The sequence below is a fragment of the Triturus cristatus genome, chromosome 3_1, assembly GCF_964204655.1.
Source record: "Triturus cristatus chromosome 3_1, aTriCri1.1, whole genome shotgun sequence".
In the NCBI taxonomy this organism is placed as follows: domain Eukaryota; kingdom Metazoa; phylum Chordata; class Amphibia; order Caudata; family Salamandridae; genus Triturus; species Triturus cristatus.
Window position 1 is genome coordinate 670,798,240 of NC_140583.1, and position 15,130 is coordinate 670,813,369.

Below are 15,130 nucleotides of genomic sequence, written 5' to 3' on the forward strand. Positions count from 1 at the left end.
TGTTGTGTTTACACAAATTATCCCTTAGCACACATGCACTGTTACGTACATCCCAGCAGTCTTCATGCAGTTCTGGAAATCTCCTTGCTCATGTCTCTTGCAGCTGACAATACATAGTCTGCAGAAACACACTCTTGGGACACACGCAGCAGCTTCTCCAACACTCCCATGCGTACTACTCAGGACTGTGTGTAATGCAAACCCATTCAATGTCACCAAGGCCTCGTTTTCTTTGCTCTACTCTAAACACTCACCCAGGTTGCAGATACTTATGGTATGAAGTAGCTGTTAGGAAATGTGCTCTTTTCTGCCTCTGTGATCTACAAGGAAAATGTGTAAGGCTGTAACAGCAATTATCACTTGATCTACCAGAGTAGTAAATGTGCTTTGAATTTGCAAATCAAATTCTGTTTTCTGCTTAGAAGCACACCATGAGGCTGTGTGCGCACAGGAATTGTGGCCACAGATATAATTTGTGTTGCAGTTGTTCTGTAAAACATGCACTTGCAGGAAAGGGGCAGCTTGTTTTTTTTCAACTGTGGTGGTTAGCACTGTGCACAAATTAGTAAATCACAAATGAGAGACAAATGGAAAAACATTTGAAATTAATGAAAAGTAAAAAAAAATATTTTAATGAATTATAATTACAAAAAGGATTTCTTTTTAAGTTCCTTGCAGGTATTGCTGAGCAACAATGAAAAAAAAAATGCCTTTAAGGACAAGAAAGAGGAAAGAAAAGCAACAACAAGTATATCTGGACAAAACCGGGGAAAAAAAAATAGGAGGAGAAGCTGGTGATGGCAAAAAGAAAAAGTCTATTGGTAAGCAGAGCAGAGATTTCTTAAAAAAGATATTCAAAAAGCAAAAAAATGGCAAAAATAACTGTAAAACAAACAGAGATTTATGTACAAAGCAACAACACAGTCAACAGCAAAAAAAAAGCTAATGTACAATCAGAAGTATGTCAAACTGATTTAACACGAAAATTAGATTTTAAAAACATTCGTCGAAAAATGTTTCATAGAAGAGTGATGTTAAATTTTGAATAGGATGCGTAGATTAGATAAATTAGTGAATGCAATGAAGTCACAAAGCAAAAAGGAAAAGAGAAGTGAAAAAAAGTAACTTTTGTAAAGTGTTCTTGGGAGAATGGAAACACAGTTCAAGTACTGAACCATTTTTTAATGAAGAGAGTTATCTTCAAAGTAATAGTTTGTTGCATGCAGTTGACACCAATGGTAGAGCATATGAAGTTAAGGATGGTTGTGTGATGGAAAAAGAGAAAATGGTCCCAAGAAATGAGGAAGAAGTAATGGCTGCTGAGGCTATGGGGAGACGTCCAAAAGCCCCAGTGTACACTTGGAACTGTAGTAGTATTTGTACTGTGCGTCAGGAATCTATTGATAAATTACGTGACTTTCTAAGAGAATATAGTAAAAAGAGTGTAAAACAGAAGATGAAGGTGCTTCAAACACTAGATCCATGCAGAGTGAGAGAAAATACTGGTTTGCAGGGACATTCTCTGGCTTGTCTATCTAGAAAAGTGTATAAAAGTGTTTTTCATCATTTTAGGATGCTGGCTGTTCATCATACTGAAATGAGAAAGTTTGTGAGAACATTGTATTTTGCTAAAAGTCCAGCAGTAAAGTTGAATGAGTTGAATAATGCTCTGTTCCGTGGATCTGTATCAGATGTAGTGAAGGTTACTGATGAGATTCAGTTTTGTTACTTTGGTCCAGAACAAGAAAGTGCAGAAAAGGACACAGTAAATGAGGAAAATGAGGAACAGAATGTAGAACTCATTATTACTAAAATTTTTGAGGATGAAATGACAAAATTTACTATCACCTCTAATGAAAGACTAAATATTACTTGTATTTGTTGCCGCAGAAGTCATTATAAAATTCAAACAAGGAATGTTGATCTGTATAAAAAAAGTGAAAATGAAGATAATTATAAGTGGAAGGATTTTGCAACATATATATTTCTTGAAAATTGTTTTGAATTGGGTGAAGATCAGCGTATTTGTAAATACTGTTATAATAAGTTAGAAGAAAATAGAATGCCGACCAGAGCTGTACATAATAATTTAGAATTGGATGCTATTCCTGCCGAACTTTCTGAATTAAATACATATGAGTCTATACTCATTCAATGTGTTCATCCGTTCCAGACCATAGTACGTATGGAGCCCAAAACTGGTAAATTACCTCCTTCTGATTTACTGAGAGGTTTAAAAGGAAGAGTGGTGTATTTGCCCTTGGATTTGAAAAAAAATATGGAAACTATTGATGCAGATACTTTGGAAACTGAACCATTAGTAATTCTGGTTAATGGTGTACCTACAAAGAATAAGAAGATTTGGCAGGAGCTGGTGGATGTACGAAAAGTACAAAGAGCAAATTTGTATTTGAAAAAAAATATTAAATGGTATGAATCAATTTATATAGATGAAGAAGAAGAAGATTTACAAGAAGACACAGAAACACCAACTGGTCAAATTGAAAAAGTGGACAAGTCAAAGGAAGAAGAAATTTATGAACATTTTAGCATACATCCTCTTCATTCAAAAGAAGTTATGGGAGACACTATTGATCTGTTTCAGATGAAGAAAGCAAAAGGAACTCCCGTGAGTGTATGGGAGAAGAGCTTGGAAGCTCGATGTTTTCCTCAGCTGTTTCCTACAGGAAAAGGTGGACGATATACGATGAACGCCCAGAACAGATTTCTGCTTCTGAGTATCGGACTACAAGATTATATGCAGAAGATCCAAGATTTCGTCAAAGTATTCCTTATTTGTTCCATCTTTTATTTGAAAGCGACTTGTCTGCATTATCTTATGCAGTAAATCACATTTTAAAAAGTGGAGTACATTTACAAAATGTGTCTGCTAAGGATTTTATGGAGAAAGTGCAGCACCGAGATGATCATTTGGAAACACAACTGATCAATCTGATGGCTTGTCAGCGTGGGACAAATGAATATTGGTACCGACGCCATGGTGAATTAAAATGCATGTTACGGAATTTAGGAACTCCTACATGGTTTCTAACCCTAAGCTGTGCCGAGTACGCTTGGGATGATTTACTGGATTTTCTACGAGAGGCAAATTCAAACATTAAAAACATTGAATACAAGACAGCAGGAGAACTGTGCTCATTGGATCCAGTTAATGTTTGCAGATATTTCAATCATAGATTTGAGGCTATGATGTCCTTCATCTGCAATAAAAAAAATCCACCTCTTGGAGAAGTAGTGGATTTCTTTTGGAGAAAAGAGTACCAGGCAAGAGGTGCTCCTCATATTCATATGCTGTTGTGGATCAAGGATGCCCCAAAGTTTGGAACAGATACTGATGAAGCAGTGTTATCTTTCATTTAAGAATATGCAACATGTGCTATACCTAAAAGCACAGAAGAGAAAAAGTTAAAAGAACAAGTTTTACGTTTCCAAAGTCATCGGTGTGGAAAATACTGTCGACGGAGTACAAGACCAAAGATAAATTCTACACAAAGTGTCGATTTGGATTTCCTAGACCTGTTCTTTCAAAAGGAAGAGTCAACAGTTTTATGTCAGCTGTGCGACATACTATAACCAGAAAATCTCCCAAAAATACCTACAACCTAAAAAGAAATGAAGAGTCAAAATTTATAAATGACTTCAACCCAGTCATTTTATTCATGTGGAATGCTAACATGGATATTCAGTATGTGGCAGACAATTCTATTGCTGTTGCTCGGTATGTGACATCTTACATCACTAAATCTGAGAAAACAGAATTGAAGGAAATGTGGGAAGAGATTTCTCACAAGAAGACTGTCAGTAAGAAGCTGTACAGTTTCAGTTTAAAGATGTGATTGCATCGAGAAATTGGATCCTACGAATGCTCAGATAGGTTATCATCTGCAAGTCTTTACTCGAAATCCAGAAGAATAATTTAGGTAAGCTTAGGCCTTGCAGGAATGAGAAATCGGGTACTGAAATCTGTTGGAGAAATTGAATATTTGGCCGAGAATGACCCAGAAAGTACAGATATTTTGAAATCAAACATGTTGGACACATATTACCCAAAGAGAAGTCATCATCTTGAGAACATGTGTCTCTATGAAGTGCTGCAGAACTACATTTTTTCACGGAAAGCCACAGAAGACATCAACAATGGAAAATATAAAGTCATTGGTGAGGAAGGATGTTTGGTGAAGCAAACAAAAGGAAGTTTGATAAATCACAGGAAGCTCAGTTGCGAAACTACTGACAAAAAGGAATTTTACTACTTGGCTCTTTTACAGCTGTTTAAACCATGGCGTTCAGAGGACGAACTACTGGGAGAATTTCAAAGCTATGAAGATTCTTTTAATGCTAGCAAAGACAGCATAGAATGCAGTACTTTCACAACTTATGTCCAAATGTTAAATGAAGAAAATGAACAGGAAGCAAAAATTGCAGCTGAAGTAGCTAGAGACAGTTCTCAAGACAGCCAAAGTTCAGGAACACTTAGTCAAGATCCCCTAGGACAACCAATCATAGAAAATGAAGCTGCAGTAGCCATGACTGAAGTAGAAACGGCTATGAATCAAGCACAGGAAGATTCAATCGACTTACTAAATCTGGAACAACAATGAAGAACAAAAAGAAATTTATGAAGAAGTCATCAAAAAAATTGATCATGGATTACTACATGAAAAGAAAGAGTGCTCATGCACATCATTTGAACCAATCAGGATGTATGTGAGTGGACAAGCTGGAACTGGTAAAAGTTTCTTAATAAAAGTCATCAGAAGCTACCTACAGCAAAAAACAGCTTCAAATTTGTCTTGTGTGGTAACTGCTCCAACTGGGTTAGCAGCCTATAACATAAAAGGAATTACCTTACATCGCTTGCTAATGTTACCAGTGGAGCATGAGAACAAAATAGAATACCACAAGCTAACTGGAGAAGCATGCCTCGAAGTTTCAAGAGTGTTGAAGAAGATGCAAGTTCTCATTATTGATGAGGTGAGCATGGTTTCAAATTTAATGCTTGCCTTTGTGCATTTAAGAATGCAACAAATTCTTAAGAGAGACTATGACGTGTTATTTGGAGGTAAACACGTCATAGTTTTTGGAGATCTTTTACAGCTCACTCCAGTTAAAGGACAACCAGTGTTTAATACTGTGACACATGAAGACACGAAGAAGTCATTAGGAAGCATTGGTAATGCGAATATTTGGTCATTCTTTGAGTACAAAGAACTCACTACCAATATGAGACAAGCAAACGACGAAGATTATGCAAATATTCTGAAAGATATCAGAATTGGACTACTCACAGAAGTTGGCAAAAAAGCATTACAGAGTCGGTTGCTACATAACTTATTTCCAAGAGAAAATATACCAGAACATTGCAGAAAAAAATACTGTAATCTGCTTAATGCCAACACTACGTGAGTGCTCAATATTCAATGAGGAACTTTTGAAATTGGAAAAGGAAGAGATTAAGAAAATGGAAGCAGAGGACAAAATTCAGCATGAAAGAATTACTTTTACATTAACAGGCAAACTGAAAAATAAATTGGATTAACTAGAGAAGAACATTTCCAAAACAGCTGGATTAGAAAAAAATCTATATGTTTGCATGAATTGTCGAGTGATTTTAAGGAGAAATTTGGATGTAGAAAAAGGTTTAGCGAATGGAGCTATGGGAAGAGTTGTGGGTTTTATTAATTATCAGGAAAAAGAAGGAATTGAATGTTTAAAAATAGAATTTGATCAGATAGAAGAAGTTAAAGACATTTGTCGTTGTTCAGTTAGTTTCATGCTTGTGAAAGACTTATATGTACGTAGGAAGCAGTTTCCGTTTTCTCTAGCATATGCTGTAACTATTCACAAGTCTCAAGGATTGACTGTAGATGGTGCTTTTGTAAACATTGGTTCTACTGTGTTCAAAGAAGGTATGGCATATGTTGCTTTGTCACGAGTGAAAACATTATCTGGTTTATTTATGATAGACTTTGATGACTCAAAAGTTAGTGCTGATACAAACTGTGTAAAGGAGTATAATAGATTAAGAAGAACCTATGCTCCTCATTTAGGTCAGTATCCTGTGATCGAAAAACATGTTGTGTGTCGGAAAAGGAGATTTGAGAATATCTGTAATGTGGATGAACAGAACAAAAAAAAAAGGACAGTGATGTGATAGCAAGGAAAAAGAAAAAGGACAGTGTTGAAGAGGTTGTTGGTTGCCATTTTGAAAATAGCTCTGGTGTCAACTGCTATGCAAATGTAGTGCTGAATGTTGTATTTTATCTTGAAAAGTTGCTAGAACAGATAATAGTAAATCATGGAAAAAGATTTTGTTCTCTGCTGAGTCTCCTTTTTGAGAAGCTGAGTACTGATAAAACTGAAATAGAAAGTGCTTCTGATGTTAGAAATCTTTTAGATGTATGTTGTGGTTCTACACAGTTTAAAGAAAATGTCCAGCAAGATGCACAGGAATTCTTAATATATATTTTGAGTGTACTAGAAGATGAAGGAGTAGAAGTAGAAAACTTATTTGGTGTCTCTTACAAATGGGAACATTGCTGTGAAAACTGTATGAACACATGTAGTAGTAATGTTGATTCAGAAAGGTTCATATTTTTACCATTACCACAAAGTAAATCAGTGACTTTTAGTAAATTAGTTAAAGATGCCAATCACAACATGGAATGTTCTGAATGTAAATCAGACATGTTTTCCACATTATTTTTACAGAAATATGGTCAGTATGTAATTTTAATGATGCAACGTTGTAGAGCTGATGGTTCAAAATTGGAAACTTTAATAAAGAAGTTTACAGGACAGCAATTATCAATTTCTGGAAAAACTTTTGTTACAGTTGCAATAATTTTTCATGAAGGATCTACTGTAACTTCTGGGCATTACACAGTTTATCTTAAATGTGAAAAAGGCTGGACACTGTGTAATGATTCCCAATTGATTTTCAAGCAACGTTTGCCTTATGATTTACCCAATTCTTATTTAATTTTTCTGAAACCTAAATTTTGAAAACTAAAAACTGCATCTGAACAAAGCATTTTTTGTATTTTTAAAGGATTATAATTGAAGATATCACTTAAAAAGGATTTTAAAATTACTATTTGGCCTAAAGGAAAAGTAATAAAAACAATTGTGGACACCTTTGACAGAAATTATTTTGGCATGTGTGCTTTTGCGACAAGGTTTAAAGACGGTTTGTCTAGAAATTTTTTATTCATCTAGAGAAGTACTTGTAATATATATGTAATATTTCTAACAAGGTATATTTTAGTGAGGAAAGTTTTAGGGCTTTTTTTAAGCAATCTTTCAGATTGTTTTTTTTTTTGCCCGCTGTTAAATGATGAATACAATTGTTTTCACTATTTTAAGTGAAAAATAAAAAATTCTGAAAACAGCAAAAAAAAGGGCAAAAAATTGCTTTGTAAAATATGTAAAAACATGTAATGCTTTTTGTAATGTATGATTGAATATTAATACTTTTTTTCTTTTTTTGCAGAACTGGAAAGAAAAAATAAAAAAAAAATTCTGTTCCTTTGCAAAATACTTTAAAAAACAAAAATTCTAAAAATGTTTTTTTTTTTTTAAATAAGTGAAAAATATTAGTATTACTCAATCCTCCCTTTTCATGCTTCCATTTCTTCACCTCTTTTTGTACATTAAATCAAAAAAAAAAAAAAAAAATTTAAAAAAAAACCTTGGGTGCGCGCAGGGTGCGTGCACCCCAAAAAAATTTTTTAAAAAAATCACCCCCAAAAAATGTTTGGGGTTTAGTTTATAAGTGGCTCTTAAAAGAGCCCTTGAGTTAATGGAGGGAAACAGGAAGAGAAAAACGAAAAAAAAGAAAAAACATCTATGGCCTACTGCACTCATGGGCATCAAATTTTCTCTGAATGAGATCAAGACTGGTCTCACACACAGAAATAAGTTTACCGCAATCAGTGCAGCGTGTGGACAACCTAGCAAAACAAGGTGGTCCAAAACGAGGTGTGGAAGAAGGCAAAGGAACCACTGCAGAAGAAGTGCTCGGCTGAGCTGCCGAAGATGTGCTCGGCTGAGCTGCTGCAGATGTCGTCGGTTGAGCAGGTGGAGGGTTTGCTCCAGAAGCTCGACGCAAAGTCACTGGATGCATTTTGTCAACATGCCTCAACATAGTGTGAATGCTAAAAGAATATTTCTTGTTAGGATTCCCACGTGACAAGACTTTTTGAAAAAGTACACATGTAACTTACGTGCATTTACCTTTTTTTGTCCCTCTGGAAAAGTGAAAAACAGCCATATAAAGCTGTCTTTCTGCTTCCTGCTCCTCTGCCTCTCAAGAGTGTCCTGGTCACTGTCTGAAGATGGTTGCTGTTCAGCCATTGTATCTCAACAACAGAATAGCTCCTTCTCCAAAGGAATCAGAACTAATAATGAGGGGAGTAGGTGTGGTTTGGGAAGAATCCGGAACTGAAAGTACTTAAAACCAATCAAAAGGGATGATTCTTGATCACATGACTTGCCATGAGGGGAGTGGGTGTGGTGTTGAAACAATCAGAAACTGAAAGTAATGATAACCAATAAGAAGTGCTGTTTCATTAAGCATATACCCGAGGTGCGCGCACTGCGCAAGCTCCGAGCGCGCACCTCGTGATTACGTATGCGCGAACGCGTAGGAGCGCATGTGCATACGTCATATGCGTGTACGTAGCGCGCATACGTTGAACACGCGTATACGCGACCGTTATTGCGCGTAATTTTAGCGTATGCGGAAGTAAACCGCGTGGAGCGCGTAGGACGCACGCATGCGTACGTACGTACGCATACGTACTGGGTGCGCGCTCCCAGCGCTCACTATGACGTATATATGCGTACGTAAATAACGTACGACGGTATTCATAAAAAACTTACGAAATTGTACTAGGAGCGCGCTCAGAGCGCGCACCCCAAGAATTTATATAAACAAAAAAAAAAGTGGAGAAAAATTAATTGCAAAAATTACAAAAACTGTTCAACTTTATCCTAATTGAAATTTTTTTAAAAAAGCAAAAACAAATAAAAAGATACAGATAATATATAAATGAATACATAGGAATTTTATTTTTAATATACATTTTTATTTTTTTAATTAAATAATTCAAAAATTAGCATTTAAAAAACCGTACAAATTCACTGAAAAAACCATAGGTTTCACACACGTTATAGTTAGGAATTAGCATTTAAAAAACCTTGCAAATTTACTGAAAAAACCATAGGTTTCACACATGTTACAGTTAGCTGGACATTTCACTCATGAAAAACCAATGAAATTCCCCCGTTATAGTTAGTTCAGCTAACTATAACTCGCGCCCCCGCAATGCACTGCTGATGACGTCACATATTACATCACTCATGACATGGTCAGTGACATCACTCATGACATCACTGATGACATCTCAAATGACATCACTGATGACATCATCCTTGTGACAGAGTGGCAGACCTCCTGTCACCCTAATATAACCTTTGATACACACATTCAAAAATAGAGACTCAAATTTTCAAAAAAATGGACATACCAATACCAGTTACAACAACCTCTTGAGTAATTCTAAGATCCACATACACATCCACTCATTCACCAACAGTCCTGTACAGTCACTCATACATGTACTCACTCATCATATGTACTCATACACCTATACATCCTGTTACACAATGCCTCACATCCACAGAGTTACTGACACACATAGTCACTCATGAAAATAAAGAAAGAAACATACATTTACTTGCATATACATTTATACACACACCACCACACTTACTTCTACGGGAACTTACACATACTTTGTCTTTTAAACAATCACTTATAGAAACACATATTTATTCATACAGGAACTCTTTCAATCTCTCACTCTCACATATACTCAGTTATATACACCAATAGTCACATATACTAGTTTAAAACATATGTAGTTACTCATAGAGACACTATTGAGACAGTCATTCACTCACTAACACACCCATGCACACACTCATCCACCCATACAGTCCTGCAGACATGCTGTCTTCAGCACATACAAACAGTGAGTCACTCATTCATGTACCTATGCAGTACGTAATACCCCCCACCGAACCATGCAGACACTCAGACTGATACTAAAAAAACCAACTAATAACCTATATAAACACCCATGTAGCTACTCACCAACCCATGCAGCCACTTATACACAAAGTGAGAGACTGATACAGATATTTACATATTTAAACATTACTCACTAAGCCATGTATTCACTATGATACACTTAATCAGTCAGTTACACAATCAATTTTTCAAAAACAAATCATCCATTTAGACACTTATATACCCATTTATTCTTCCATCGACCTTGAGATATACATATATAAACCATATTTAATGTTCAGAAAAACACACATTCACTGGATGATGTCATCAGTGATGTCATTTGAGATGTCATCAGTGATGTCATGAGTGATGTCACTGACCATGTCATGAGTGATGTAATATGTGACGTCATCAGCAGTGCATTGCGGGGGCGCGAGTTATAGTTAGCTGAACTAACTATAACGGGGGAATTTCATTGGTTTTTCACGAGTTAAATGTCCAGCTAACTGTAACATGTGTGAAACCTATGGTTTTTTCAGTGAATTTGCAAGGTTTTTTAAATGCTAATTCCTAACTATAACGTGTGTGAAACCTTTGGTTTTTTCAGTGAATATATATATATATATATAGTCAAGCAGGGGCCGAGATAAATGAGGGGTCCGAAAACTCTTTTTCACCATGTTAATTTCCATAGGAAACTTTAGAGATGGCTACAGCCCGTACTGATGAACGGAATACACCAAATTTGTTTTTTATTAAATGGTGTAAATCCGTTTAGCAGTTGCTGAGAAATTCAAAGAAATTCCCAGTTGTATATATAGTGACACGGTGGATCCCCTATCTCTCACGGTCTCGTGCCTGACATCTGATTGGTTTCCAACACTTGAAACCAGGAATTGTTGGCAGCCATCTTGTGATTGAACTGAGTCACAAAAAAAAGGTACAAATATAAAAGGGAGGGGGGGGCAAGCTAGAAATATCTTGATCCCTTCCCCCCAGGTCTCGAGGGCCAAAAAAGCATTTTTTTTGCGTGGGAGTCACATTGGATCCGTGAAGCCGCCAAATGAAAAAACAATGTCTGATCTCCAGCCCTTCGTTAAATAAAGTCCCCCGGGTAAGGTCCAGAGGGCAGTTTATGTGGTAATGCAGGGGTTGCCTTTGCAACACCCCCATACCCCTTGACCGTCACCTCCCCGGGGCTAGTTATTAAAAAAAGTGCGGGAAGGCCCTATGGCCTCTCCCAAAGTCCCGGGGACCACCACTTTGCAGGGGCTAATGTAATGGGGGGACCTCGAGGTACTCCCCTGCCCTAGGGACCACCACCTCCCCAGGGTTTTAACATTTTCATTTGGGAGGCCTCACAGATCCACTGGCCCCAGTTTTGCCTCCCTGGGGCAAAATTTTATTTTAAAGAAATGTTATGTTATGTTATGTTAGAACTATATTTCTTGAGCGCACGGCTACCCAGAACGGGTGTCCCGGCGCTTTGGCAGAGAGTCCTGAACACAACCAAGAAAAACCCAGCGGCAGAAACACTGTAGGCCCACTGGTTAGGCGGAGAAGAGGAGCGTCTTGAGCTCCTTTCTAAAGGCCAGAAGATTGTTAGCCTTGCGGAGTGACAGAGGGAGCTCATTCCACAAACTGGCCGCCATAAACTGGAAAGACCGGCCTCCCATCCGCACGCGTTTGATCACTGGTACCTCCACTTTAGCCAGGTCAGCAGATCTCAAACTCCTCCGGGGAACGTAGAGAGCAATCCGCTTCCTGAGGTAAGCTGGGCCAATGCAGTGGAGGGCTTTAAACGCCAACGTGAGGACCTTGAAACTAATTCTGCTAGGGATAGACAGCCAATGCAGCCTACCGCGCAGTAGAGAGGCACTGGCTCTCCGTGGAAGGCCAAAAATGGCTCTGGCCGCCGAGTTTTGGACAACTTGCAATCTGGATACCAGATATTTAGGCAGACCAGAGAAAAGTGCGTTAGCGTAGTCTAAACGCGAGCCCACAAGTGCTTGCACGATGTTCTTGCGATATTGAAGGGAAAGCAGTGGGAGAAATTTCCTCACCATCTTCAAGATACCGAAACATTTCCCCGCCAGGCCCGTGATGTGGGGACGAAAAGAAAGACTGTCGTCAAATACCACACCCAGATTTTTTACTTGGGCAGATGGTTTCTCAGGGGGGAACATGTCGGAAGGCCACCACGATTTCCAGCCAGGGTCCTCAGCGCAGCCAAAAAAGAGCAACTCGGACTTATCCGAGTTACATTTCAGGTTCTGGTGCTGAAACCATGCAAAAACAGCACTCAGGCAGTCTCTAATTCTGTCGCCATTAAAAACCTCTCCCTTCCTGCAGGTAAACAGGAGCTGGGTGTCATCAGCGTATGAGATGACCCGGGCTCCAAATGCCTCAGCGACCTTCGCCAAAGGGGCCACATAAATGTTAAATATGGTGGGGCTCAGGATGGATCCTTGAGGCACCCCCACCTCTAGCGAAGGCATTTCCGCGGAGAACGGAGGAGCCCAGATCACCTGCCGACGGTCGGTTAAGAAGGATTGAAACCAGTCCAACACCGTCCCCCGCAAACCTACCTCCCTGAGTCTTAGGAGGAGGCCGGCGTGTGGGACGGTGTCGAATGCCGCCGACAGGTCCAGCAAGACCAACATAGCCTTTCCCCCAAGATCAAGCGTTTCCCTGATGGCGTCGGTCACCTCCACAAGAGCTGTCTCCGTACTGTAATTGGCACGGAAACCAGATTGGGAGTCATGCAGCAGTTTGTTATTCTCTATAAAGGTGGTAAGAGTATGCTGAACATGTTTCTCCGCCACCTTCGCCAGAGCAGGGAGGAGGGAGATTGGTCTATAGTTGGCCCACTGTAAAGGGTCGAGCAGAGGTTTCTTAATGAGCGGGAGAATAAGAGCATGCTTCCATTCTTTAGGGACCACTCCAGAACTCAGAGACATGTTGAGCAAGGGGTTCAGCAAGTTGTTAATAGCTGGTGCCACCGAGCTCAGGCATTTAGCCGGACACGCATCCAAGGGGGATCCAGATTTCAACCGGGAAAGCAGCTCCAGAGAGGACTCGCAGGATAGCGGGGGGAACGTCGAAAGAGTGGGCGCCAGCTCGGCTGCAGCGGATGGAAGGACCTTCAGATCACTTTCCACAGCTGCAGCCACTTCCAGGGACCCCACCCGATCGAAAGAGTCCTGAATCCTACGGATCTTGTCCACAAAGAAGTCAGCAAGCTGCTTGATCCACTCCTCAGTATGGGAGTGAACCCTAACGGCCGCCACCGGCTCTACGAATTCCTTCACAATTCGGAATAGTTCCCGGCTCGTGTTATCAGCCTGGTCTATTCTATGCTCGAAGTAGATCTTTTTAGCTTCGGCAATCTGTCTGTGATAGGATTTTATCGCACCCCTGTACTTCAGTTTCTCCTCAGGCGCATATCTGCGCCGCCAGAGCCTTTCAGATCTTTTGCAGTCCTGGCGCGCTTTTCGCAGAGTAGCGGTGAACCAAGGAGCGGAATCCTGGCAGGGGGCTGTCCTGACCGGTTTCCGAGGGTCAAGCTCCTCGAATCTTGTCCGAAGCCAGTCCTGGACTAGCGGCAGGTCGACTTCTAAGTTCCCAGTCGTAATGCAAGGATGTGCATGGAGTGCGTCAGCGAGCATATCAGCTGACACCAGGTGAAAGGCTCTAGCTTGACGAGACCCGTCCTTATGAGCTCTTTGACTCGTCTGGTGCTCAGCTAACAACACGAAATTAATTAAATAATGGTCGGACCATAGAACCGGCAAAGGGGAGGACACCTTAATTGGCACAGTGGAAAAGATTAAATCCAACGTATGCCCTTTCACGTGCGTTGGACTATCGATGAAAGAGGTCAGTCCGAGCATCTCGGTAATGTCCCGTAATTTAGATGCATCGGCGTCAGTTGTCGAGTCCATGTGCAGAAATGGGAGGGGGACTGTGTGGCCTTCCTCCAGGGCCATTCTCTGTCCCGGGGATGGCCAACTCCCCGGGGCAGACCCCTACTCAATGAAGAACGGGGGTGAGCGTCCCCCCTTCTGAAGCTGCACATGGCCCTGGGAACTGCCACCCCCCAGAGCCTGCTCCAGCAATGTCCTGGAGTGCCCTCCCGGGACATTGAAGTTTGCTATGGCATGGTGGGAGTATCACTCCCGCCATGCCATTGCAAGCAGTGCAATGCTTTGAGAAAGCAAGAGTATTTTGCTCTTGCATGCTCAAAGAGGAGCACACTTTGCTTTTTACACATAGGGAGCTGCATGTCAGCGGCTCCCTGTCTGTAAAAAGCAATGACCGTTCCTGCAGGAGGTGGGGAGCCAGTCGGGACTGTGGGGGCCTTCATGCTCCCCGCTGGCCCCCTACATGTAAAATGTGGGTGCCCTGGTCCCTGTCGATGGCCTGGACACTACAGGCTGGGCCCTGGAGGATGGGGTCTACAGATCCAACATCGGCTTTCCATTTGCTTTTTTATTTTTAAATATATCAAAAGGGGCTGACCCCAGGGGATGGGGTTCCCGGGGCAGAAAATGGCCTGGGAGGGGAGAACACCCATCCCCCTCCCTTAAAAAAAAGAAAAAAACAAAAGGCTCAGCCCCGGAGGATGGGGTCCTTGTGGCCAACATCAGCCTGGGAGGGGGGCTGCATGGCCCCCCTCCCATTTAAAATAAATATATCAAAAGGGGCAGGTGCCATGAGATGGTGTCCCCAGAGCCAAAAATGGGCCAGGGAAGGGGCCCTTTGAAAAATGTAAAAAAATAAAAATAAAAACCTCCCGCAAGTTGGCAGAGGCCACGCCCCCTTCACCACCACTCTGCAAATGTGGTTGGGGGATGAAGTCCCATATGATGTTAAGGGTCCATAGGGTCTAGGAACTTTTACCTCCAGGAACTCCAAGACAGCGGGATTGCTGAGAGGACTAGGTGGCTATGCCCCATTACTCCACCACTCTGCAAATGCGCCTCCTGGCATGCTGCTGGTTGAGAAATTAATTCCACTGTACTCCTGAGG